The sequence below is a fragment of the Hypanus sabinus genome, chromosome 17 (genome assembly GCF_030144855.1).
Source record: "Hypanus sabinus isolate sHypSab1 chromosome 17, sHypSab1.hap1, whole genome shotgun sequence".
NCBI lineage: Eukaryota > Metazoa > Chordata > Chondrichthyes > Myliobatiformes > Dasyatidae > Hypanus > Hypanus sabinus.
In genome coordinates, this window is record NC_082722.1 from 69,254,825 (window position 1) to 69,282,821 (window position 27,997).

General features: G+C 42.4%; 2 long non-coding RNA genes across 3 annotated transcripts in view; one reads left to right on the forward strand and one right to left on the reverse strand.

Moving 5' to 3' along the window:
- LOC132407031 (uncharacterized) overlaps positions 1-27,357 on the reverse strand; it is a 35,555-nt gene extending 8,198 nt beyond the window's left edge. The window contains exons 1-2 of the long non-coding RNA XR_009516352.1: positions 26,173-27,357; positions 3,629-4,973 (exon numbers count right to left, since the gene is read on the reverse strand). This is a non-coding gene — a long non-coding RNA (uncharacterized LOC132407031). The remainder of the gene's footprint in view (positions 1-3,628; positions 4,974-26,172) is intronic.
- Positions 24,404-27,997, forward strand: part of LOC132407030 (uncharacterized) — a 28,044-nt gene continuing 24,450 nt past the window's right edge. Inside the window, exons 1-3 of one of the 2 annotated variants that reach the window (XR_009516351.1) lie at positions 24,404-24,926; positions 25,187-25,323; positions 26,060-26,126. This is a non-coding gene — a long non-coding RNA (uncharacterized LOC132407030). The remainder of the gene's footprint in view (positions 24,927-25,186; positions 25,324-26,059; positions 26,127-27,997) is intronic. The other variant, XR_009516350.1, reaches the window with a different exon arrangement.

The following is a 27,997-nucleotide window of genomic DNA, read 5'->3' on the forward strand; positions in this document are numbered from 1 at the left end:
CCTGATGCAGGTTGATGGGAATAGGCAGTTTAAAAGGTTTTTGGCATAGACTAGATAGGCCAAAGGGCCTGATTCTGTGCTGTACTTCTCTATGACTCTAACCACCTGGCAGAGACAGTAAGGAAGAGTCCAGAGATAATACAGGCCTGACTAACATAACAGAGGCTTGAACATTCTTCATTGCTTCCAAGTTACTTAAGACAGAGCATAATGATATTGATGCCTTCCAGAAAGGTTAATTTATTAAGAATTACTTCACTCAATCATATCTGAACATCAGAAGGCCAAGTCACTCTTCAACAACAATTCAATGTATCAATTCTGGAAATGTTGTGACTCCTATTGCTTCTGAAACAATGTCCTATGAGTCGTAGACTCATAAAGTGCTAAAGCTTCAGAGAACTGAATCAGGCCCTTCAGTCCATCTAGACAGTGCCAAAGTATTATTCTGCCTAGTCCTCTCAACCTGCACTTAGTCTATAGCACTCCATACCTCTCCTATCCATTTTCTCATCCAAACTTCTCTTGAAATTAAACCCATATCCACCACTTCTGCAGGCAGTTTGTTCCAGACTCTGAGTGAAGCAGTTCCCCTTCAAGTTCCCTTTTAATAGTCCATCTTTCACCCTAGACTCTTTTCGGTATAATTTGCAGAAAAGATCATTTTGCTATCATATTCCATTTCTCCAAAATCTGTATTATAATTGGCCAATAGAAAAGCTTGTTCAGGTTGCACTCTCTTCTGTTGCTCATGACTACATAACTCCCCTTCCTCTATGCTTTAATGAATTTCATTTTTGGATTTAGTTGATCTTTATATTTAATCCATTCATTTAGTCAAATGATTTTAGCAGCAAGTGTTGTGGGGCCATGATCAAATTCAAATTAATATTAATTTTTATTAGTAATGCCATGACAAAATATCATGGGATACTTTGCTACCTTAAAGTGCAATAGATATGCAAGATGTTGCTGATGTTCTGACGAGCATTTTGAGACAACATTACCAATCAATATCATGGCTGATCTTATACACCAGATCTACTTTCCCATTTTGGCCCATTATCTATCAAAGTGTTCTAAAACCTATTGATTTCAGTTTTGACTATACTCAAAGGCTATCTACAGTCCTTTGATAAAAGGGTTTTTTAAAGATTTGCAAGCCTGCATGGGAAAGAAAAGTCTTCTCATCTCAGTCATAAAGAGCCAACCCTTTACCCTGAGTAAATAAATTGATAGGCTCTCCAGCTTGGGAAAAGCCTTTTTTTTCCCAGATATTTCTTGCAAAATAGCATCAAAGGGCCAAAAGGCTGTTATCTGTCAGACTTCTTGTATTGGATTGCCAGAATGAAGAATGTATAGCATTTAACATGCAAAGAACATTTGAAGTCTCTGGCCTTAAACTCAGTGGAGTTCAAAAGGGATGGGGCGTGGGAGAACTCATTGAAGCATAGAGATACTTATTTGATTAGAGTGGAGAATTGTTAGTTTTCTTAAATATTTTATATATTTTCATTGTAGTTTTATTTTCCTATGCTTGCTTGTATTTTTGTATGATAGTCTGTACTATACAACCCCAACTCCTTCTCTGCCACCTGTCCCACACCACTCCCCTGGCACTCCATGCTCGCCATTTCCAAGTGTGTGTGTCTGTGTATAGCTGTGAGAGTCTGTGCAAGAGACAGGTAGTCCAGAAGCTACCTGGACTATTCCACTTCCCACCCTGACTCTTGCAAAAATGCTATCCCCTTCTCACAATTCCTCCGTCTCCGCCACATCTGCTATCAGGATGAGGCTTTTCATTCCAGGACGAAGAAGGTGTCTTCCTTTTTTAAACAAAGGGGCTTCCCTTCGTCCACCATCAATTCTGCTCTCAAACGCATCTCTCCCATTTCCTGCACATCTGCCCTCACCCCATCCACCCGCCACCCCACTCGGGATAGGGTTCCCCTGGTCCTTACCTACCACCCCACCAGCCTCCAGGTCCAACTTATAATTCTCCGTAACTTCCGCCACCTCCAACGGGATCCCACTACCAAACACATTTTTCCCTCCCCACCTCTTTCTGCTTTTCGCAGGGATCGCTCCCTACGTGACTCCCTTGTCCACTCATCCCCCCCCCCCCCCGTCCCTTCCCACCGATCTCCCTCCTGGCACTTACCCTTGTAAATGGAACAAGTGCTGCACCTGCCCTTACACTTCCTCCCTCACCACCATTCAGGGCCCCAGACAGTCCTTCCAGGTGCGGCAAAACTTTACCTGTGAGTCGGCTGGTGTGGTATACTGCGTCCGGTGCTCCTGGTGTGGCCTTTTATATATTGGTGAGACCCGACGTAGACTGGGAGACCGTTTCACTGAACACCTACGCTCAGTCCACCAGAAAAAGCAGGATCTCCCAGTGGCCACACATTTTAATTCCACGTCCCATTCCCATTTTGATATGTCTATCCATGGCCTCCTCTATTGTCAAAATGAATCCAAACTCAGGTTGGAGGAACAACACCTTATATACCAGCTGGGTAGCCTCCAACCTGATGGAATGAACATTGCCTTCTCTAACTTCCGTTAATGCCCCTCCTCCCCTTCTTACCCCATCCCTGACATATTTAGTTGTTTGCCTGTTCTCCTCCTCCCTCTAGTGTCCCCCCCCCCTCTTTCTTTCTCCTGAGGCCTCCGTCCCATGATCCTTTCCCTTCTCCAGCTCTGTATCACTTTCGTCAATCACATTTCCAGCTCTTAGCTTCATCCCACCCCCTCTGGTCTTCTCCTATCATTTCGCATTTCCCCCTCCCCCCACTACTTTCAAATCTCTTTTCGGTTAGTCCTGACGAAGGGTCTTGGCCCGAAACGTCGACAGCGCTTCTCCCTATAGATGCTGCCTGGCCTGCTGTGTTCCACCAGCACTTTGAGTGGACTAATGACTTTGGATTGTAGGAGAAATCAGGCCCACTGATGGACTTTTCATTCCTTAGTCAGTGTCTGTCCATATTTCATTTCTGACGTACAGATGATGAATCCCCTGTATCTGCACATGACATGTGAGATCCTATGAGTCCCAGCCAGTCTTGCAATGAGAGTGGTACACTGAAACACCATTCTAGTAAAATGCATTTAAAAACTACTCAATTAAGCTTAAATAATTTTTAGAAAACTATCCTAACTATTTATGCAGTCTCAGACGCATGTAAAAAAATCTGTAAAACAAAATTAATGAATTGAGTATTTTCTTAATAACAGAAAATGTAATATAAAGAGAAGTAAACTGTAAAAAAAACTGAATAAAATCAATATTTGGTGAGACCCCCCCCCCCCTTTTACCTTTAAAACTCCATCAATTCTCTTAGGTAAACTGTTATGCAGCTTTATGAGAAATAGGCTGGCCGGTTGTTCCAGGCATCCTGGAGAGCTTGCCACAGCCCTTCTGCAGACATTGGCTGTCTCACTGGCTTCTGTTTCTCCAGGTAGTCTCAGACAGCCTCAACAATCAGCACTCTGTGAATGCTGAAACCTATATTAAAAAAAATCTGCAGTCCCCAAGACTTTTGCACAGTACTGTACATAATTTTAATTAAGACACATCAACATATAACACACAAGAAAACCAAGAAAATATATGTCTAATACTTACCTAAACTTTTCTCTTTCCACTGTGGATTTATGAATGGGGTCAGCAGTTGTTCACCTTTAGTATAAAGCAGATGATTGGATATTTAAACCATTTTTTCAGGTCTGCTGCGATGTTGGTCTGGTGAGATCAAGGGCAAAGCAGATGAGCACATCAGTGACAGATCTCTATCTCATCTTTGATTATGAGTGGGAAGAAGACTAAGGTATAGCTAATAGTCATACAAGCACTGAGGAGGAATATCTGAGCATTGGACAATCCAGCTTTATAGCTTCTTGGGAGATATTGTCCCTGGACAAAGGAGCTCTCAGTTTATAACCACGTTGTGAGGAATTCACTTTCCACAGTTGACTGTGAGTCCCTTGAACTCACTAACTCAGAAAACAGTAGATGCCTTGTTGTTGTCCAAACAGACTCCTAAGCATTGTGGAAATCAAAAAAATTAGGGACTGGACTTACAAAAGAAGGTACCACCATCAGACACACTACCTCATGATCCAATGATCCCTATCTCTGGCCTCTTATAAGACCATTGCCGTTTAACAGGTATCAAACAGTATCAATTGGCTATCAAATGTTGCCCATAGAACGCAAAGAGTGAAGAACCCTATCACTGGTTTTGAATGAAAATACCAATCTTTTAGCAAAATCTTGACCAAAAAAAAATGTAGAATGAAATATTACTTTCAAGTTACAATTACAGCATGTTTAAACATGAAAAATGATGTTTTAATCTGCTTGTGTTAATAAGTTTAAAACCTCATGGTAAGTACTATTCATTTGAGATGCTATTAGTATGCATAATTATGCTAATTAAGTTGCAATTAAGCATCAATCCTACGGAGAGCTTTTCCACTTTAATTTAATACAGGTTGGTTGACAACATCACTTAAGCTTTATTTTTGGTGAAGATTACAGGTCTCCGGTGGATATGAAATAAGTTGCGGTATTCAGTGAAGACCTAACTGTAGAATGAGGGGAGTTGGCAGGTATCCAGAATTACTTTGATTTCAGTTGAACTTTAAAGCTGCTGCTCAAGCCATTAATTACTGACAAAATGAACAGTTAGCACGCATTGTTCAAATGTGTAAAATGTAAATTAAAAAACTTGTTAGCAAAGATATTATATTACTCTCCTTGGATGTGTGGGATTGCTCTCACTTCTGCATTTAGTAATCCATCCGATGAACCTTAGTAGCTGCTCTGCTACAGTCTGCAGCATTTATTCATTGCTCCCTAGGTCCAGGAACTCGTCCTTCTCTGTACCCATTGGAAAATGGTAGATGGCAGGTGTAGATTTCAAGCAACATAGACAAATGCTGGTGGAACTCAGCAGGTTAGGCAACACCTGTAAAAAAGAGTAAGGAGTCGATGTTTCAGGCCAAGACCCTTCTTCAGGACTGAGAAGGAATTGGAAGGATGCCAGAATAAAAAGGTTGATGAGGGAAAAGTGGCTGGCTGGAAGCCAGGTGGGTGGAAAGATCAACGGCTGAGGAAGAAAGCATCTCATAAGAGAGTGGACAATAGGAGAAAGAGAAGGAGGGAAGTAATCGGCAGCTAAGAAGAAATGGAAAGTCAGAGTGGGATATGGGGGGGGGCAATATTGATATTCATACCATCAGTAACACACACACACACACACACACACACACACACACACACACACACACACACACACACACACACACACACACACACACACACACACACACACACACACACACACACACACACACACACACACACACAATGCTGGAGGAATTCAGCAGGCCAGAGAACATCTACGAAAAGGAGTAAAAAGTTGAGATTTCAGGTTCTGTCTGCCAGAAAAAGCAGGATCTCCCAGTGGCCACACATTTTAATTCCACGTCCCATTCCCATTCTGATATGTCTATCCATGGCCTCCTCTACTGTCATGATGAAGCCACACTCAGGTTGGAGGAACAACACCTTATATACCAGCTGGGTAGCCTCCAACCTGATGTCATGTACATTGATGTCTCTAACTTCTGTTAATGTCCCTCCTCCCCTTCTTAACAAACCCCTTATTTATCTATTTATTTATTTATTTATTTATCTATCTATCTATCTATCTATCTATCTATCTATCTATCTATCTATCTATCTATCTATCAATCTATCTATCTATCTATCTATCTATCTATTTATTTATCCATTTATTTATTTATCTATCTATCTATCTATTTATCCATTTATTTATTTATCTATCTGTCTCTATTTATCTATCTATCTATTTATCCATTTATTTATTTATTTATTCATTCATTTACTATTTATTTATTTATTTATTTTCCCCTCCCTTTTTTTCTCTCTCTGCCCCTCTCACAATCACTCCTTGCCTGTTCTCCATCTCCCTCTGGTGCTCCCCTCCCCCTTTCTTTCTCCCTAGTCCCCCCCCGTCCCATGATCCTTTCCCTTCTCCAGCTGCATATCCCTTTTGCCAATCACCTTTCCAGACCTTAGCTTCACGCCTCCCCTCCTGTCATCTCCCATCATTTTGCATTTCCCTCTCCCCCTCCCACTTTCAAAACTCTTACTATCTTTTCTTTCAGTTCGTCCTGACGAAGGGTCTCAGCCTTAAACATAGATTTAAGGTGCATGGAAGTAGGTATTGTGGGGATGTCAGGGTAAGTTTTTCACAAAGAGTAGTGGGTGCGCGGAATGCATTGCCAGTTACGTTGGTGGAGGTGGCTACAATAGGGTCTTTTAAGAGACTCTTGGATGGGTACATGGAGCTTAGAAAAATAAAGTGCTATGCGGTAGGGAAATTTCAGGCAGTTTCTAGAGTAGGTGACATGGTTGGCACAACATCATGGGCCAAAGGGCCTGTAATGTGCTGTGGAGTTCTCTGTTCTGTGCAACAAATTGTGTATCGTAAGGGCTGCTGTACCTCCTCCCTTATGAGAAGGAGTCATGTGCTGGATGATGGGGGGTCCATAATGATGGATGCCACCTTTTTGAGGCATTACCTTTTGAAGTTGTCCTCAATACCGTGGAGGCTAGTGTCCATAACAGAGTCCCCATATTCCTGTCGATTCCTACCAGATTCTACCAGTCACGTACACCCTCGCGGCTTTGTACCATGACCAATTAACCTACACCTAGTGGGGGCACTGGGGGAAACTGAGTGCCTGAAATAGTCACATCGAGTGTTCGCACTCCACACAGAAAGCACCAGAGGTGAGGATTGAACCGAGGTGTCAGGAGGTATGAAACAGCAGCCTTACTGGCTGTGCCATTACGTTGTCCTGTGCAGGAGAAGGGTGTAAAGGAGGGAATTTCAAAAGTCAGGGTCAATGAAATGGGAAGTGTGATAAATGGACATGGAATAGTCAAACGACCCAAACTGGAGTCAGGGCACAACAGAAGGTTCAAGGGCCGAAGGATTTCAGAAACTGAGAGGGGAGTGAGACCATGAATGGATATGTGGTACGGTGCAATGTCATAGGCACGTAAATATATAGATTTCTGCACAGTACTGTGGTAATTTTATGTATCACACTGTACTACTGCCACAAAACAAAACACGTTTCATGACATATGTGATGATAAAACGGATTCTGATTTGGGTTTCTATTGTGAACTGAAAATGGGAAGGGCCATGGTAGGGAAAAAGGGGAAAGGAGTGGGAAGGAAGTGGAAAGCACCGGAGAGATATTCTGTAATGATTAATTACTTGAAATTGAATGATCTTTCCTGATATCTCAGGGCTGGGTGTGTCTGCACCCATGCCACCCCACACCCCTGGCATTCTTTCTCCACCTGTCCCACACCTCTCTTGTGGTGCTCCACCCTCACCATTCCCAACATCGTTTGATTTACAAACTCGACCTCCACTCCACGTTGATTCAGTACTGTGCAGAAGTATCAATATATATGTGCATCACGCTCATGCTCTGTCCTGTAAATGGGAGAATTTTATTTTTGATGCTGTGGCATCACCTTGGTAGCGGGCTGAAAATAGACAGTAACATTTCATTTGAACTGCAACGTAACAGAGGGTGGTCTTCTAAGTGAGATCCAGAATAGCCCAGTGATAAAGTCACCAAAGCGACAAGTGAGCAGAGATGTGAACGGTCATGGGTACTGTTTCAGAGTGCAGAAGGAGTTACAGTGGAGGAGATACAATGAGAAAGCCTGTAAATTGGTTCAAGCTGAAATGATGACCTAGGAGGAGAGGGGATGGGCATTTATGAAGAGGACCTTGGAAAGAAGAATCATCTATAACCACAAAGTGGTGAAGATATGGAACTGCTAGCACTTCAGGTGGCTGAAGGTAGCATGGGTGATTTTAAGAAGAGACTGCACAAGTGCACTTGAGACCCAATCAATCTGCTTGCAAATTCCTGTAAGTAATCCCAAGTAGCCGATGTCAAATTTGGCACATCCACAAGTGTTAAGCAAATGTAAGTTATTGATTCTTGCACAAGAACCTATGGCATACGTGTTTATACTATTACTGATATCATATTGCAAATTGAGTAAGGAACTGCATTATTAGACACAAACATACGCCGTGATTCAGTGGGCGGTGGGGTGGAGGTACATCTCTACCAAAGGAGGTGTAGGGCACTCCTTTCCTTCTCTAGCATGCAGGTCACCCTTGGGCAGAGTGCAGCACCCGATTAGTCCCCAAATTAGGGTCTCATGAAGTCCTGGGAGCAGATGGTGGGTGGTCATTTGAGCAGCTGGTGCACATCATGTCCTAGTTCTGCAACCACTGATGCCAGGCAGACAATCTCTGAAGAGTATTGTGACACTCTGAGGGGGATGTGGCCAATAGTCTGCCCCTGCATTTCTAGTGACCAATGCTGTTTATTGTTTTTGTGTTAAAATGCTTTCACGGGTTATGGTAGGAATTCCAAGTTCACTTATTGGTAGATTTTGGCTTGGGTGATAGTACCATTCACTTGTGTATTTGTGACAGTAACGGGGGTGTGTGATGGTCACCTCTCCCATCTATATGTGACTGAGTGGGTTCTCTCCCTGGGTCATAGTGCCAGGTCTGTTTTATGTTTATCACAATAAAAATGGTTGTTGAGTTCAACAAGCTTACTTATCTTTCATCATGGACCGAATACTCGCTACACTGGTATTATGAGTGGGATTAGAAATTGGCAACAAGATTGAAGAGCTATGACGTTGGGTAGAGTACCTTAAAACCTAGGGGACGAGCTGTATGCCCGCGTTTCCCCCCCCCCACCCCACACACTTGGACTGGGATCATGAAGGCAGGACCTAGAGGAAGGACTTTGGGAACTGAGCATTGTGCCTTCCCAGGGAAGCCCAACAGGGTACTGATCAACTCAGATCCCATTTCTAGTACTCAGCTCTTGAACTTCTATGGAATGAAGTGAAGAGGTACAGGAGCCTAAAGACCCACACTCAACTTTTTGTGAATAGCTTCTTTACTTCTGAACAATCCATGAATCTCTGAACAATACCTCACTACTCCACTTTTTGCACAGTCTATCTGTCTGTCTGTCTATCTGTCTAGATTAACTAGACGATAGTAACTTATGTGCCTTGTACTGTACTGCAGCCACAGAACAACAAATTTCATGAAACACACACAAAATGCTGGTGGAATGCAGCAGGCCAGGCAGCATCTACAGGGAGAAGCACTGCTGACGTTTCAGGCCAAGACCCTCATGACATTGTTTGATCATTATGTGCTGTGTCGTATGATGTTAGTGCTCATGGTCTTTCCATGACTGTGATTGTTCTTGGCAAATTTTTCAGCAGAGGTGTTTTGCCATTGACTCCATCTGGGCAGTGTCTTTGCAAGTTGAGTGATTCCCCAGGACTTGTGATATGCACTAGTTGCACCTCCTTTGGTACAGAAATATCTCACCCCGCCAACAAATGAACGATATGTTCATGACGTACGTCAGCAATAATAAATCTGATTCTGTATTGCAACAGACAAGTCAAGGAGGATTAATCCTCATGGAAAGATTGTGAGTTTCCCAGGGACATTTTGGCAGGCTGAGAAACCTGATTGGAGTTATTTAAACAGAATGACAATGTACTGAAGACCTTTGGAGGGGAAACCTGGAAGTCAGTAGGTAGTTTGAAAATGTTCAGAGCTCTTTTCATGAGATGCCCAAAGGAAAAAAAAAATAATTTTCATGGTTGGGCAAGAAAAGTTATGTAAAAATCTTCAAGCACGCATCTCTCAGTAATCTAATTAAAAATCTAAGTGCTAAATGTGCTTGGCTAAAGACAATTCCTGAGTGGGAACATTTTTCTTTTTAGTACTCTAATTGATGAAAGTGGTCAATAATCCCCCAACAAGTAAATTAAAGAGCCAATAGATTAAAGACCATTGACCATCATAGACACAAAGTACAAGGTGCGCCCCAGGGCACTATAAAGGAAGCCTTGACTGTGAGCTTTAAAGCTAACCATTATCCCTTGGTTCACAGTACTCAGAATATTTTATCATTTTCTTGTTATTTGACCTTATAAAACTGATCATTTGTAAAAGCCCATGGCCCATTGCAAGAAATTCTGCGGATGCTGGAAATCTTGAATTTCACACACACAAATGGCTGGAGGAACTCAGCAGGTCAGGCAGCATCTATGGAAGAGAAAAAATGGTCAATGCTTTGGGCTGGGTCTCTTCATCAAGATGTTTTATTTTCTCTCAGTAAGAATAAGAATTATGTTGTTGGCATTGACCTCAGATACAACTAGATACCATGCTCTGGTTAACAACAAGTTGACTATGGAATGGAGTCAGTGTACATAATATTGTTTGCTGCTGCAGGTTTGCTCCAATGATCCGGAAGTACAGCTTAAATAGATTAATAGCTTAGCACAGCATTGTGGGCCAATGAACTTGTTCCACTGCTGTACTGTTTTATAAAACCAAATTGGAAGCAAAGACAGAGATGCTGGAAAAGCTTAACAGGTCAAGCAGCATCTGTGGAAAGAGAGAATGGTTAACTATTTGGGTCAGTGACCTTCCCACAGAAAAGTAGGGAGAGAGTGTAGGGATTACAAGAGGGGGAAGTGAAATCTCAGTTTTCCAACTTCTGCGGAAAGGTCACTGACTCACAAAATGTTGACTAGGTTCTCTTTCCGCAGATGCTGCTTAACTAGCTAAGATTTTCCTGCATTTCTATTTTTCCTTTGGATCTCTTACTGCTTTGACTACATCTTCTAATCTTTTGTCTATAGGCAAGGAGATGCAGACAGCAGCCCACCAACCTGTGACAGCAATAGTTTGTGGCTAGTCATTAACTTTCTGCGAGTTAAGTCATAGAGTTATAGAACACTCGTTAGTTCGTTACGTGTTGCGTTGTATGGCATGAATGATCATGCTTCTTTCCATGACCATGACTGGTCTTGGCAATTGTCTCCAGAATTGCCTTCTTCTGGGCAGTGTCTTTACAAGGCGGGTGACCCGGGCCATTATCATTACTCTTTAGATATTGCTGCCTGGCATCAATGGTCATATTACCAGGACTTGTGATCTGCACCAGCTGCTCATACGACCATCTACCACCTGCTCCCAGAATCTCTAAGTAACCAGCCCATAGACTCATAAAGTCATGCAGCACTGAGAAAGGCCTTTTGTCCCTTTGAGTCTATAGTAACCTTCAAACACTTATAATCCATTTTTATTCCCACCAATTTATCACAAACATGAGAAAATCTGCAGATGCTGTAAGTCCAAAACAACACACACAAAATGCAGGAGGAACTCAGCAGGTGAGGCAGCATCTATGGAAAAGTGTAGGAGTCCTGATGAAGGGTTTCCACCCAAAACATCAACTGTTTACCCTTTTCCATAGATCAAATCATTATCATTCAAACCATACATAGATACTGCTGAATGAGACAGCATCCCTCTGGAGCCAAGGTGCAAAACATTCAAGATAGCGAGTAACATTCAAAATAGTGAGCAAAGGTATTCACTTTAAAAAATTATGTATGTAGTCCATGACCCTGAGCGACAATGGCAGGCAATCAATGGTAGAGTCTCCCAGCTCCGTGTAGACACAGGCAATCCAGCTTGTCATTCCATCACTCGAACACAGGACGGCATCACTGATGGGAGCAGTTAGGCCCCAGCCAAGCATGGGTGCCATGCTGTAATGCTTCCTGGCCTGGTCAGGAATGGATGCTACCTGGCCTGCTGAATTTACCACATGTTTTACCACTCCGATACATGTTAGCCTGTACTGTGCTGTAGTGTTCTATGGTTCAAGGTATTTGATAAGATTATGGTTGACCTTGTATACTGTACATTCCTGCAATATTGCCACATCCTGTGATTTCCTTTAATGCTAAAATATATTGATCTCTGCTAATAGGTAAATGGTATATTACTGTCAAATGTATTGAGATGCATTAGAAAGATTTTTTTTTGCGTGCTATTCAGGCAGATTATTCCATACACACACAAAATGCAGAAGGAACATGTCCTGGTGGCCTGAAATGACGACTGTTTATTCCTCTTCATAGATGCTGTCTGACCTGCTGAGTACCTCCAGCATTTTCTGTGTGTTATTCTAGATTTCCAGCATGTGCAGAAGTCCTTGTGTTTAAGATTAATTCATATATGAAGTTTATGAATATTAAGATTATTTCATATAAAATTATCAACAATGAGGGGTATAGATAGGGTAAATGCAAGCAGGCTTATTCCGCTGCAACTGTGTGGGACTCCAACTAGCATCGATGGGTTAAGGGTGAAAGGTGAAAATTTTTAGGGGAACATGAGGGAAAATTTCTTCACTCTGAGGGTGAGAGTGTGGAATGAATTGCTAGTGTAAGTGGTGTTTGCAAGCTCAATTTCAACATTTAAGGGAAGTTTGAATAGGTACATGGATGGTAGAGGTATGGAGGGCTATGGTCCTGGAGTAGGCAGTTTAAATGGCTCAGCATACACAAGATATGTTTCTGTGCTGTACTTTGCTATGAATTTATGACTATAAATAAGTACATCAAGGTTATACAAAGGGCAGAATGCAGTATATAGTTGAATATAATCGATCTAATTATCCAATCTCTTTTGAGGTAGTGAGTTGTGTAATATTATGAGGGACTTAGATTATCTAAATAAAATGGTTATCAAATCAAAACACAGAGGCTGTAGATTTAAGCTAACTGTTAATTTTAATTATCAACTACTTTGTCAAGTCATCAAAACAATTTATTTAATGTACCTACCAATCACTTTGATAAGTAATCTATTAAGCATGCAAACTGCTACAGCACAGTGGCACTGTTACTTGAGCTGCTGCTTCACAGCCCAAGTGACCCAGGTTCGATTCCAACCTCTGGCACTGCCTGTGTCAAGTTTGCATTGTGTATTTCCACTGTAAATGATAGAATTTGGGGGAGAAATGCCAGAAATGGTGGGTTGGGTTAGTGAGCGTTAAACGCGTGAGATGCACTGCTGGTGGTAGAGATAGGGACAATTAAGTGAAACCTGCATCTGCACAGGGATAAAAGAAAAATGGAGGGCTATGTGGGAAGGAAGGGTTAGGTTGATCTTGGAGTAGGTTAAGAGGTCAGCTTAACATCATGGGGCCTGTACTGTTCTACATTCTGATATGGGTGACCAGATGACCATAAATCATAGGAGCAGAATTCAGCCCATTCATCCCATTCTGTTCCACCATTTGATCCTGACAGAATGATCATAGGCTGATATGATAGAAGAATAGAGAAAGGTTTTGATAGAAAGGATGTTCCCTATGGTGAGAGACCAGAGGACACATCCTCAGAATAAAGGGGCACTCTTTTAGAATGGAGATGATGAGGAAGTGGTGAATCTGTGCAATTCACTGCTACAAGTGGCTGTGGAATCCAAGTCATTGGATATATCTAAGGCAGAGGTTGATAGGTTCTTGATTTGTCAGGGGGGGTGAAAGGATATGGGGAGAAAGCAGGAGATTGGGTTCTGAGTCCATAGGACACTCAAAGCTGCTGTGCAGGTTGACTCTGTGGTTAAGAAGCCATATGGTGCATTGGCCTTCATCAACTGTGGGATTGAGTTTAAGAGCTGAGAGGTAATGTTGCAGCTATATAGGACCCTGGTCAGACCCCATTTATAGTACTGTGTTCAATTCTGGTCACCTCACTACAGGAAGGATGTGGAAACCATAGAAAGGGTGCAGAGGACGTTTACAAGGATGTTGCCTGGATTGGGGAGCATACTTGATGAGAGCAGGTTGAGTGAACTCGGCCTTTTCTCCTTGGAGCAACAGAGGATGAGAGGAGACCTGATAGAGGGGTTCAAGATAATGAGAGGCATTGATTGTGTGGATAGTCAGAGGCTTTTCCCCAGGGTTTAAATAGCTAGCATGAGAGGGCTAGTTTTAAGGTGCTTGGTAGTAGGTACAGAGGAGATGTCAGGGGTAAGTTTTTTTATGCAGAGAGTCGTGAGTGTGTGGATGTGGTGAACTATGTGCCTGTCTGGACACGTCCCCTGCTAACTGCTCCTGTGGCTCCTCCCACAGGCCCCTGAATAAAGGCAATCTGAGGCCTGACGCTCGGCCTCAGTCTCCAGGACATAGTATGATGGACACTCACTCCTGGTTCCTTCTTCCAGTCAATAAAAGCCGATATCTCGCCTTACGTCTCAGTGTGAGTTATTGATGGTGCATCAGTGGAATTGGCTGCCGATGGTGGTGGTGGAGGCGGAAACAATAGGGTCTTTTAAGAAACTCCTGGATGGCTACACAGAGCTTAGAAAAATAGAGGGCCATGAATAAAGCCTGGGTAGTTCTGATGCACCATCAATAACTCACACTGAGACGTAAGGCGAGATATCGGCTTTTATTGACTGGAAGAAGGAACCAGGAGTGAGTGTCTATCATACAATGTCTTGGAGACTGAGGCCGAGCGTCAGGCCGCAGATCTCCTTTATACAGGGGCCTGTGGGAGGAGCCACAGGAGCAGTCAGCAGGGGCGTGTCCCGACAGGCACATAGTTCACCACAAGTTCTAAGACAGGAAATTGTTCGGCACAGCTTTGTGGGCCAAAGGGCCTGTATTGTGCTGTATGTTTTCTATGTTTCTATTGGGACTGAGAAGAAAATAGATCAGCCATCATGAAATGGTGGATCAGACTTGATGGGCCAAATAGCCTAATTCTGCTCCTTTATCTTGTAGTCTTCTGGTCTTAATTGTTGAAAAAAAATATTTAGACTCTGTAACCTCTCGTAACTAAGAAGAACTTCCCAGAGCATGTTGGGCCTCATTATCTCTTTGGTTTTCTCATCCAAGTCTCTTCCAGAAATGTTAAATTAAAGAGAGGATTAAGAAATTTCATCCTACAATACTCCATCCACCAAATGGAATTATGGCATCAGCATATTCCAGAAATCATTAGAGCCAATGGAATACGTTTGAAATGTGTGACTGTGGGCTGTGGGCCCACGATCATCTCCATCTCTTGGGGTTCTCTCCGATTAGAGCGTCAAGGAAGATTGAGAAAACATCGAGGTAAGTGTGGAGGGCAAGCGAGTGGTCAGTCCTCCCTACCAGCCTCTCGCTTGTTACTGCCGGAGGAGGGTGCCTGCTTGTGGCAGACTCTCTCTCCTTCTTGTTCACGGCTCTCGAGGAAAGGTGTTCGTATTCCAACGATCTCCCTCTCCCTTGGTGTTGTCGGAGGATGGTGCGGGACAAGGTTTGTAGATTTGGACTCTAATTCAGTGTTATGACGTGCTCTAGCTCCTGTCACTTCTTTCCTCGTTGCTACAGATGGGCACTTTTTGAATTGGGGCGGCCTGCAGATAATGAGCGCTCAGCTAACACAAAATTTGTCTTTTGATTTTATGTTTTATATTCTGTGTTTTTGCTCTTTTTTTTGTTGAAGTTTTGTTTTCCCTTTGCGTGTGGGTGGGAGGAGGGGTTTGGTGTTTTTGTTTGACCGGATTGGTTGGGGGGTTTTTTGTTTCGTGGCTATCTTTGGGGAAGATGGATTTCAGGCTTGAATGCTGAATACTTACTTTGATAATAAGTGTACTTTGAATCTTTGAAACTATTGCCAAGTGGCCCAAATGCAGCTCTTTTGTCCACAGTGCATTCTGTTTGCAGTAAGAACAATACTAACCGCGTCGTGCACCTTTTAATGATATTGTTCTCTACTGTTCATTAGGATGGCATTAGGCAACTTGAGTTTTGCTACAAACACAATGTCAAACAAAAGGAAACATGAAAAATTGTTCCGCATCTGGAAGAAAGGCTGTCGGAAGGAAATGATTAATAAAATAGAGAGTGACTATAGCTTTTGCGCAGTATCCCAATGTGAAACCGTGCAGTCACATTAATCAAGAGCTTCACTGAAGTCAGCTTGTGTAAGAATTGTGAGTTTGCCCATCACTTCAGTGTGTCTTTATATCTTATTTTAGCTAACATATTGCAACAAAACATGTTTTAAAGCCCTGAACTTACATGAGGCATGATTTGTTCCTTCAAATCTGTTGCAAAAAGGGTATTGTGGAGTGTGGTTTGTAGAGCCAGGGAGTCATATAAAAGAGAGAGGCCTTTCAGCCCGTCATGCCCATGGAAACTAAAATGTACATCCTATACCTGTCCCATTTACCATTTACTAGCACTTAATCTAGTGTTTAAAGTCTTGCAGTTCAAATTACATTTAATATCAAAGTATGTTTACATTATATGACCTTGAGATTCATCTCCTAACAGGCAACCACAAAACAAAGACACACCAGAAGAACCCATTAATTAAGACTGTCAAACACCTAATGTCCAGAGAGTAAAGATTATCATGCAAGCAATAAAAGTAAGTAAATAGCATTCAGAACTGAAGTTTTATGAAAGACACAAAGCCAGGCCTCACTAGAGCTGGAGCAGGCCACGGCCTCAGTTCAATGCAGAGCCAAGTAAACGTTACAGGACCACAGACACGAGGCCCGGCCTCACTAGAGCTGGAACAGGCCATGGCCTCAGTGTGGTGAACTATGTGCCTGTCGGGACACGCCCCTGCTGACTGCTCCTGTGGCTCCTCCACAGGCCCCTGTATAAAGGAGATCTGCGGCCTGACGCTCGGCCTCAGTCTCCAAGACATTGTATGATAGACACTCACTCCTGGTTCCTTCTTCCAGTCAATAAAAGCCGATATCTCGCCTTACGTCTCAGTGTGAGTTATTGATGGTGCATCACTCAGTTCACGCACAGCCAGGTAAATGTCATGGATCAGTGAGCAGAACCGGCCTGTCCCTTGCCTCCAGACCCGGCAGCTTGACCTTTTCAATCTGGCCCGGCACTTAAATCATCCAAATATTGGGTTGTTCTTCGCTTTCAGACAGCTCTGGGGCATGGACCCTGCTGCCACTATTCAGCCTGTTCCCGGCCATTCCAGTTAGGCCCAGCACTTAAATCAATCAGACATCGGGACTTTCTACACTCCCACTTCTGCCATGTCTCACCTTTGCCTCTGCCTCTGCTTGCATGCTTCTCCATTGTTAGCGGAGATTGTTATTAATCAGGTGTTTAGGAGATTTCTTTGTTTTGTATTTTTCCACTGGTAAGTAGGTGCTGGGCATCATAGGAATTCTTAAACCGGAATTCAAATGCTTATCTTGATAGTTCCTAAACAGCATGAGAGTATTTGCCTTCATCACCCCTTTGGGCAAATTGCTTGGAATTCTAACCGACATTTGAGTGAATATATCCAACACATCACTCACAAAGATTAAAGATTAGTTTTATTTGTCACATTCACATTGAAACGTCAAAACAGGTGGTGAAATGCATGCTTTGCATCAATGACCAACACAGTGAGATTGTGCTGAGGGTGGACCTCAATTTCTTTTAATGAATTGAACCTGGGTCGCCAGTACTGTAAAGTGTTGTGCTAAGTGTTCTGGCACCAAGATAGCATGCACTCTACTCACTAACCTCTTTGGACTGTGGGAGGAAACCAGAGCACCCGGAGGAAACCCACGTGGTTATGAGGAGAACGTACAAACTCCTTAATGAACCTCGATTGAAAGCGCTGTGAAGCACTACACTAACTGCTGTGCTACTGTGCTGACATCCTGAACCAATGCCCTCTGTTTTTTTTGGACATTCATTCAATGTAGATATTATTCTAATTTATCTAAATAGGTCAACTGCTGATGGCAGAGTAGTAGTTTGTTGGTTGTTGTGACGACCATCTGGGAGTTGACAGACACTTTTGTCAACTACTTTTTAACTTTTTTTTACTGCCCATTATGCCATTGGCATGTAGAGCGGCAACGATGGTTCTCCATTTCTCAGGGTGTTCATGGCTTCTCTCATTATGTCTGCAGCTTCTTCTCGCTTTTCACTACAGCAAGCCATGCAAGTCCTGGGTAGAGACTCAAGAATATCATCACACTCAAATGTAGAAGGATTCTTCATTGTTGTTTCCATAACAGTTTTCCTTTACCCGTCAGGGTTGTTAGCCCCTAAGCTGAACTCTTGAACCTGGAGGACCAGTGGACTGTGATTTATCTGGCCTCTAATATTTGACCTGTTTGGCATAAGTGACCCTACCAAGAGGCAATACAAGAAGACCTGGCTCCTGCCAACCTAGGCTCTCCCAGTCATTGAAGCACACAGGCCTCAAATCCATGACAAATTGCTTTTGAAGATCGTCAACTACTACCACAATTTTTAAGTAGCCGGTAAATGGAGTGGAACGTACTGAATGTGGCAATAGTTGCAGCATCCTTTTTAAATATAGGAACATATTCTTCTCCAAATGCTAAAAACATGACGAATTGTAAATTTAGTGTTTCAATGCCTCACAGTCAAGTGTTTACCTAATTGGCTTAAGAAAATACATTAAGTAATGATCACACACTATTTCCGTTAATTCTTGTTGTTCTCAAATAATAAGATGTAAAATAGTACAGTACCTAGCTATCTCTGTCTGCCTTGGGGTGCAAGTCCTTGGATTAGGATCACCACAATCTTCACACCATCACTTACTTTCTTTTCTTTATTCATTAAAGAGAAATGGGCATTCGAAATTTCAAAGTAAATTCCGAGTCATAGAGTCATGGGGAAGCACAGCACAGAAACAGGCCTTTAGGCCCATCTAGTCCATGCCAAAACCATACAAGCTGCCTACTCCTCTCGGCATGCACCAGGACCATAGCCCTACCATCCAAATACCTATCCAAGCTTCTATTAAACATTGAAATTGATCTCACATGCACCACTTGTGTTGGCAACTAGTTCCATACTCTCACGACCCTCTGAGTGAAGAAGTTTCCCCTCATGTTCTCCTTAAACTTCTTGCCTTTCACCCATAACCTGTGACCTCTGATTATAGTCCCGCCCAACCTCGGTGGGAAAAGCCTGCTTGCATTCACCCTATCTATACACCTCATCATTTATTGTCAAAGAGTGTATATTTTACAATTTATTTTCTTGTAGGCACTTACGGGAAAAATAAATACGATGGAATTTTATGAAAAAAATCTGTATGTGAACAAAGACTGACAAACACCAATATGGAAAAGAAACCTAATGTACAAATAAAAATAAGATAAAGAACTTCAGTTGTAAAGAGTCCATGAAAGTGAGTCTGTAGGGCAGAGAATCAGTTCAGAATTGAGATCCGTGAAGTTATCCACATTGGTTCAGGAGCCTGATAGTTGTAAGTAATAACTGTTTCTGAACCTAGTGGTGTGGCTGCTGTTGTAACAATTCCTAGGATATCAAGACCTAAGGATGCTGTACTTCCTGCCCAATGGTAGTAGCGAGGAGAAGGCATGGATGGGTTAGTGGGGGTCGTTGATGATGGACACTGCAGTGTTTCGGCATGGACCCAATGGTAATGCTGACGAGGCCATCACCCATTAAATAAATCTGTCAATATCAGAAACTGTTCTTAGTAACTTGAGTGGTGGGTTGGACATTTGTCTCTACCAAAGGAAGTGTAAGGCATTCCTTCCCTCCACTAGCCTGCAGGTCACCCTTCGGCAAGGTGTAGCACCTGCTTAGCCCCAAGTTCAGGGTCACATGCGGCTATGGGAGCAGGTGGTGGATGGTCGCATGAGCAGTTAGTGCATATCACGAGGCCTGGTTATGTGACTATTGACACCAGGCAGCAAATCTCTGAAGAGTACTGCTAATGGCTGGGGTCACCTGACTTATAAAGACACTGTCCAGAAGAAGGAAATGGCAAGCCACATCTGCAGAAAAATTTTTCAAGAACAATCGTGATCTTGGAAAGACCGTGAATGCCCACTTCACACGACATGGCACATAATGAATGAGTGAATCTCAGTAATGGTAACTATAGGACAATCAGTTACAGCCACTATAGCCATTTGCTTTTACTCATCGCCTACTGAATCTGCCAACCTTATCTGATCTAGCATTTGTGCAACTCAAGGTTAATGTCAGAGTGTCAAGTATTCGTGGAGTATCTACGCGTATCCTTTGGTCCACCATATCCATTCCAGCCTTTTTGCCCAACCACATTAATCCAGTTTTCTGCATCAGAACTATATGCTTCCACACCTTGCCAATATAGGTATCACAACAAGTTGGCTTGCCAGCACAACAGGTTATTAAGAAGGTAAACGGAATGTTGACCTTCATTGCCAGAGAGATTGAATTCAAGAGCAGGGAGGCCATGCTGCAAATATACAGGGTACTGGTGAGGCCACACCTGGAGTACAGTGTGTAGTTCTGGTCTCTAAAGGAAGGATATACTGGCTTTGGAGGCAGTGCACAGGAGGTTCACCAGGTTGATTCCAGAGATGAAGGGGTTAATCTATGAGGAGAGGTTGAGTCACCTGGGACTATACTTTCTGGAGTTCAGGAGAATGAGAGGGGATCTTATAGAAAGATACAAAATTTTGAAATGGATAGATAGGAAGGTTGTTTCCGTTGGTAGGTGAGACTAGAACGGCGGGACATAGCCTCAAGATTCAGGGGAGAAGATTTAGGACGGTGATGAGGAGAAACTGTTTTTCCCAGAGAGTGGTAAATCTGTGGGATTCTCTGCCCAGGGAAGCAGTTTGGGCTTCTTCACTAAATATACTTAAGATACAGTTAGATAGATTTTTACGTAGTAGGGGAGTTAAGGGTTATGGGGAAAAGGCAGGTAGATGGAGCTGAGCTTAGGAACAGATCAGCCATGATCTTATTGAATGGTGGGGTAGGCTCAATGGACTGGATGGCCTACTCCTGTTCCTATTTCTTACGTTCTTAAGTTCTTATCTGCTTCAACTTTTTTTAAACACAGCAATCATGTCAGTTGATGCTTCATCTCCTTAGATCAGTATCACTAAAGGATGAAGATTAAATATCAATGTTGTTCACAACATTCAGATCATTTGGTTGAGAAAATAATAATAAACTAATATTCTTGCTTGGCAAGTTCTGCAGGCTGTTGTAATTCATAGATGATGATGAGAATTTTTGTGAAGGATAATGAGAAACGATCTGTTTTAAGAATCTGGAACTACATTACAATATCATTCAAAGTCATTTTATTTTTTTGATTTCTACATCTAATGAGACAGGATTTGAACTCATCTCTTCATATCAATTGTTCAACCAACAGCTGCCCTTCTGGTTGATTGACCACAATGCAACTGAATTTCCTACATTCCAAATGTAACTATATTCTAAAAGTCTCCTTCTTGGGCAGTCCTTCAGGGTCAAGGATGACCTGCTTCCACACCATTTCTGTGGCTTCTAATGTGACTGATGAGGTCCAATGTTGGGACCACTGATCCTTCCACGTTCAGGGCAACATTTATCGGATGGGAAGAGCAGGGAGGGAATTTGTGATGGTGTACAAATTCCACTGGTTAGTCTAGGCTGTTGCGCCTTGCCAAATGTGGTTTCAAACTTCTCAATGCTAGTCCAAATCCTCCTCCTTCACTTTCAGCAGTTATTGAGGAAGTGTGTTATCTATCTATCTATCTATCTATCTCATTATGTATTGCATTGAACTGCTGCTGATAAGTTAACAAATTTCACGACACATGCCAGTGATAATGAACCTGATTTTGAATCTGCATTTTTTCAAAAGGCAACATATGAGAGACTGCAGATGCTGGAACTGTGGATCAGCACACACTAGACACTGGAGGAACTCCACAGCTCAGTCAGCATCTATGGAGAGGAAAGAACAGTTGATGTTTCCCAACCTATCTCCTCCCAGCTTCTCACGATTTTGCGTTTTGCACCCCTTCTCCACTTCCTTCCTCCCGTCCCCCTCTCACTTGGATTCACTTATCACCTGCCTGAGCCTGCTCCTCCCCACTTCCCTGTACCTCTTTTTATCCTGTGTTCAGTGCCCTTCCTTTCGAGTCCTGATGAAAGGTCTTGGCCTGAAACATTGACTGCTCATTTCCCTTCATAGATTCTGCCTGACCTGCAGAATTCATCCAGCATTTTGTGCGCGGGGATGGGTCTACCAAAGAGCGATCTAACCAAGACAGCGCATCAGCTGGTGGGAGGTGATGTCGCTACACAATGGCAGTAAAGTCGAAGGAGGCTGCAGCAATGAAGGGTCCCCATTCGGCTTGCATTCCATGCCACTGCATTCTGACCCTGATCTATCAAGGACCATCTGGTGGCTGCCTGGGCATCGAGGTCCCCCGTTAGACAAAGTCACACACAGTCGATTGACATTAAGCGAATCCATCCTGTCAACCCACAGCTGTCCGTAAGGAGTTTGTACATTCTCCTTGTGACCTGGTGACCTCTACAGCCACCCGAGGTCCCGCCAATAGACAACCCCTTGGGGTATCACTTTCACCTTGAGTGACTGTACTGCTACTAATCCCTCGTGATGTTGCAGCTTTGTTGGGTGGCTGCAAGCAAATGATACTTTGAAAGTGCTGACTTGGGCTGCTTTTGCTTAAAGGCAAGTGCTGCTCAGGCCGTTATTTGTTTTAAGGAAGTCTCCAAGTGTGATTGACACCTGTCGATTACTAAAACCAGGGTTTGGGTGAATGGACAGAGAATACAATCAATGGGTTTAAGAGTAAATGGACAGCTGCCACTCCGTTCACCAGCTGAGATTTCCAGGTCTGGACAAGTGGAATTGATTTAGAAATAATAACTGTGGGGCGACATAGAAACAAGAATCACTTTCTAATTGTGAATCCTGATTTGCTTTTTTAGTTAACAACACCGGTAATAAATGTTGTGGCCCCAGTCACCACTTGGAGTCTTTCAGCAATTTTGTGCTATTAACATTTCTATTGATTTTACAGTGTGCAGAACAGGACAGAAATAACATACAATTAATTTTAGGGATGGACTATAATTGATTACCTTATCAGCAACAGCCACATCTTATGAAGTAGAAAAGCATGAAAGACAATTTCAGCTTTATAAATATTAAAAAAATTGAGCTAACTAATCTCCTCTACTGAGAATATTGAGAAGACAATTAATAGAAATTATGATGATAGAAATAAAATACTGCAGATGTTGGAAATCTGATACCTATTGGCATAGATGGGGTAGATAGCCAGAGTCTGTTTCCTGTGGTAAGGGATGCTGTGAAAAAGCAAGGGGCTGTTAGAGTGTTTATAAAGGGTTAAAAATCAGAATAAATTTATTATCAAAGTACATATATGAAATACAGGGAAGTACCTATATAAAGTACAGGAAGGGAGTAACTAAGGTTGAAAGAGTACAAAGAAAACTTACAAGTACTTTGCCAGGTCTGGAGGACTTAAGTTAAAAGGACAGATTGAATAGGCTAGGACATTTTTCCTTGGAATGTAGAAAACTGAAAGGAGATTTGATAGAGGTATGCTAAATTATGATGGACATAGACAGGGTAAAGACAAGCAAGCTTTTTCCACTGAAGTTGGGTAGGATGACAACTAGAGATCATGGGTTAAGGGTGAAAGGTGAATATTTTAAGAGGAACATAAGGGGAAGCTTCTTCACTCAGAGGCTTGTGAGAGTATGGAATGAGTTGCCAGCATAAGTGGTGCATGAGAGCTCGATTTTAACACTTAAGAATATTTGGATAGGTACGTGGGTGGTAGAGGTATGGAGGGCTATGGTCCCGGAGCAGGTTGATGGGAGTAGGCAGTTTTTAATGGTCTGGATTGGATTAGATGGGCTGAAGGGCCTGTTTCTGGGCTGTACTTCTCTATGACTCTCTGTTTCCGCCTACCACCCTGAGATTCATTTTCTTCCAGGCACTCACAATAGATCAAAGAATTGCAATAAAATCAATGCAAAACTACACCTGCTAAGACTGAAAAACAACCTACAAGCAAAAGAAGACAACTGTGCAACTACAAGAAAATAAACAAATTCGTAAATAAATAATACTGAGATCATGATTGTGGAGTCCTTGAAAGTAAGTCCATAGGTTGTGGAATCAATTCAGTGTTGAGGCTGGCTCAGGGACCTGATGATTGAAAGGTAATGTTGTAATGTGATTATTATCTGGTGAGATACAACAAACTTTAGCAAAAAATCATTTTGTAGACTGTTACAATTTTCAGCAGGATATTGAAGTGTTGTTTTAGTTGGTCAACTACCTGAATGCTTTATATTTTTAAATTATTCATTCAGTATTTATGGATGTTATTGGTATGTTTGGTCTTTGTTCTTGACTGACCTTTAGAAAGCATTGTTTATCAAAAAGCCATGTGAGGTGGAATAGTTGATACCAAGTGATTTCCTCCTCTGTTGGGCATCAGTGAATCAGACAAATGTTTTTACTGAACTAGCAATTTTTTTTCTCATTCTGAATATATTTAACTTACAGAACCTGAAACTCTTTGCTGCAAATCAAACTGTAACATATATTGAGATTGCTCCACCCCTTCCATCCCAATTGCTTTACATCTTTAACACTGAACTGAATGGATACAGCTGAAGGAAATCTGTGCAAGAGGGAGCTGTGCTATGTGTGAATAACCCTTGCTGTGCCACAGAAAACAAGTGGCAGATGTGAAAAGAGAGACTGGACAACAAAACGACCCAGACGCTAACTACATCCACCATTTACTTTTGCCTAGAATATGAAGATTCCAGATCAGCCTCTAAAACCACTTAAAGACCACCAATAGACAACACTTAGGAGAATATCATACTCAACTTGAGTGATTGCACTTCAACTATACCCCTTCCCTATAACTTTTTGTTCTGCCTCCAGCACCCAGAGCATGCCCTTTTCTCACTGTTACCATCAGGTTGGAGGTACAGAAGCCTGAAGGCACACACTCAGCGATTCAAGAACAGCTTCTTCCCCTCTGCCATCTGATTCCCAAATGGACATTAAATCTTTGGCTATTTCCTCACATTTTTTTAAATATGCGGTATTTCTGTTTTTGCATGTTTTTTAATCTATTCAATATATGTAATTGATTTACTTGTTTATTTATTGTTATTATTTTTATTTTATTTATTTATTTTTCTCTGCTATATTATGTATTGCATTGAATGCTGCTGCTAAATCAACAAATTTCACATCCTATGCCGGTAATAATAACCTGATTCTGATCCTGATCCCTCTCTTTCCTTCCAGTCGATGAATATTCTTGACCCAAAACCCTCAAATGTCCACTTCCCTCCACAGGTGCTGCTTGATCCATTGAGCTCCACCAGTATTTCATTTGTTGCTCCAGAATCTAGCATCTGCAGTCTCGTGGGTTTCCCTGTCATCTAGACTCCAGACTTCAGACTCCAGTACAGCCTCTTATGTACTTCTGCCAGGTAATATGACCTCTATTCCACCACTTCTTTCAAAGTATCTCGGTACAGATTAGGAAGGGTTCCGAGACTACACAGATCTAGCAGTAAATGGTACTGAGGAAAGATTTACAAAGAATTGAAAGTGCCAGAATAGGAAGTTAGAAATTCTCACACTGTCGAATGAACTGTATTGATAGTTTGTCAATGTTGAATGGAAAATTAGAGTCACAGAATGACAGGACACCACACCACAGAAACTGACTCTTCAGTTTATCTAGTCCATGCCAAACTGTTATTCTGCCTAATCCCATCAACCGCCCCGGGGCTGCAGCCCACCACACACGCCCCAGCCATAAATTCAACCAAACTTCTCTTAAGAATTGCAATTGAGCCTGAATCCACCACTTCAGCTGACAGCTCGTTCCTCACTCTCACCACCCTCTGAATGAAGTTGATCCCCCTCAGGTTCCCCTTAAACTTTTCACCTTTCACCCTTAACCTCCAATTCTAGTCTCACTCAACCTCAGTGGAAAAAAAGCCTGCTTGTACTTACCCGGCGATACCCGTCAGAATTTTGTTTACCTCTGTCAAATCTCCTCTCAATCCAGGGAATCAAGTCCTAACCTATTCAACCTTTCCCTATAACTCAGCCCCTCAAGTCCTGGCATCATCTTAGTAAATTTTCTTTCAGTCTTATTGCTAACTCTCCTGTAGGTTGGTGACCAGATCCATCAACCAGATCATTATCAAATTTCAGATAAAAACATGGACTCAACCGGCACAGATACAGGCCCTTCAGCCCATTACATCCTTCTGACCATCAGGTACCTGTCTATATTAAAACCATTTATCACTTGGTTCATTGCCTACCTTGCCTTAGTGATTCAAATGCTTGTCTTGATGCTTCTTAAATGCTGTGTGAATATCAGTTTCAACCAGCTTCTCAGGGATTGTGTTCCAGATTTCAATCACGTCGGGTTAAAAAACATACATGGAATTGTTTTTGTTTTTATTGTCAAATTTACTGAGATACAGTGAAAATCTGGTCTTGCATACTGTTCATACAGACCACATTTTTGCACATTGCGTTGAAATGATGGTGGTGGTGGTTGCCCATCACGTCCGACCATGACACAACACCTGTGTGGGAGAGTGGAAAAGACGTTGCACTCTTGAACCTGTCCTTGAACCTGGAGTTCAGGCCTTTGTATCTTCTGTCCAATGGAAGAGAGCAGAAGGGAGACTGTCCGGGGTGGATTGGGTCTTTGATAATACTGGTTGCTCTACCAAGGCGAAGAGAATGACAGACAGAATCCATGGTGGAGGAGGCTGTTTTCTGTGATGTGATGAGTTTTGTCCACACTCTCTGGTTTCTTGTGTTGACCTGCAGAACAGTTGGCATACCAAGGCAGCATGGTTTCAATGGTGCATTGATAAAAATTGGTAATTGGAAATTCTTCTTCAGATCCTCTTCTAACCTTAAACCAATGCCTGCTAGTTTCAGACACTTCGACTGTGGTTAAAGTTTCGGACTTGATTCCCTGCAGCATAAGAGAATGAGGGGAGATTTGATAGAGCTACACAAAATTACGTGAAGTATAGATAGGGTAGGCTGGCTGGTGGTTTAGTGGCATCAGTGCTGGACTTCAGAGCGAAGGCTCCCGAGTTCGAATCCAGCCAGATCCAAAAAAGCTGGAGAGGGATGGGCTGTGCCAGACTTCAGATGCCCAAGACACTCCATGTGATGAGCAATCACCAAAGTAAAATGACGGCACCCCAACAACTCCACCAGGAGTTAAGGACGCAAACACACACATAGATAGGGTAAGTGCAAGCAGACCATATCTATGGTTCTCTTAATTTAGTGCACTTTCTTCGGCAATTTTTGTTTTCTTTGTTTCAAGGAAAGCAAACTGTCTATGCTATCTCTCCTGAAACAGTCCACCTCTTCCATCCTGTGACTTGGCAAGAGAGAGTAAAATTGATCTCAAAAAAGGAAGGGGAAGAGATTAAAATCGTTTAACTCTGAGAAGCAACTCCTGCTGACAGGTCAAGAAACCTAGCACTGGTTGAACATGTGAGCTAATGGTTAATGGTGCACATCTGCTTTTCATGCAAGACCTGTTGCTGACCCATTGCTGCCTGGTCTGGATTATTCCAGTTTTCTGTATTTGCAGCATTTCACAAATTCCTGTTGTCAGTCTGACAGTGACACTAATCAGTGGCCCATAGACTCAGTAGTGACATACAGTGCTGTGCAAAGTCATAGGGACATGTAAAAACATTCTGCAAAGCCAAGATGATAATTTTCTAAATATCAAAAAAAACCTACAAAAATCAGTAAATGGTTAAAAAACTAAATAAAATCAGTATTTCGCGTGATCACCCTTCACCTTTAAAACTGCATCAATGCTCTTAGGTACACTGTTGTGCAGTTTTATAAAATAAATCAGCTGGTGTTCCAAGCATCTTGGAGAACTTGCCACAGTTCTTCTGCGTACTTTGGTTGCCTCATTTGGTAATGGCAGACAGACTTGATGATGTTGAGATCAGAGCTCTGTGGAGACCATCTGTGACCAGAGAAATAATTAAAGTGTGGATGACTTCTGCATAGTACTGTACCTTACCAAAGGAAAGGCTTTGAGATGTTTTGCAAGGCAGGTAAGGGAGTGTTAACTCCTGATGACTACTACAG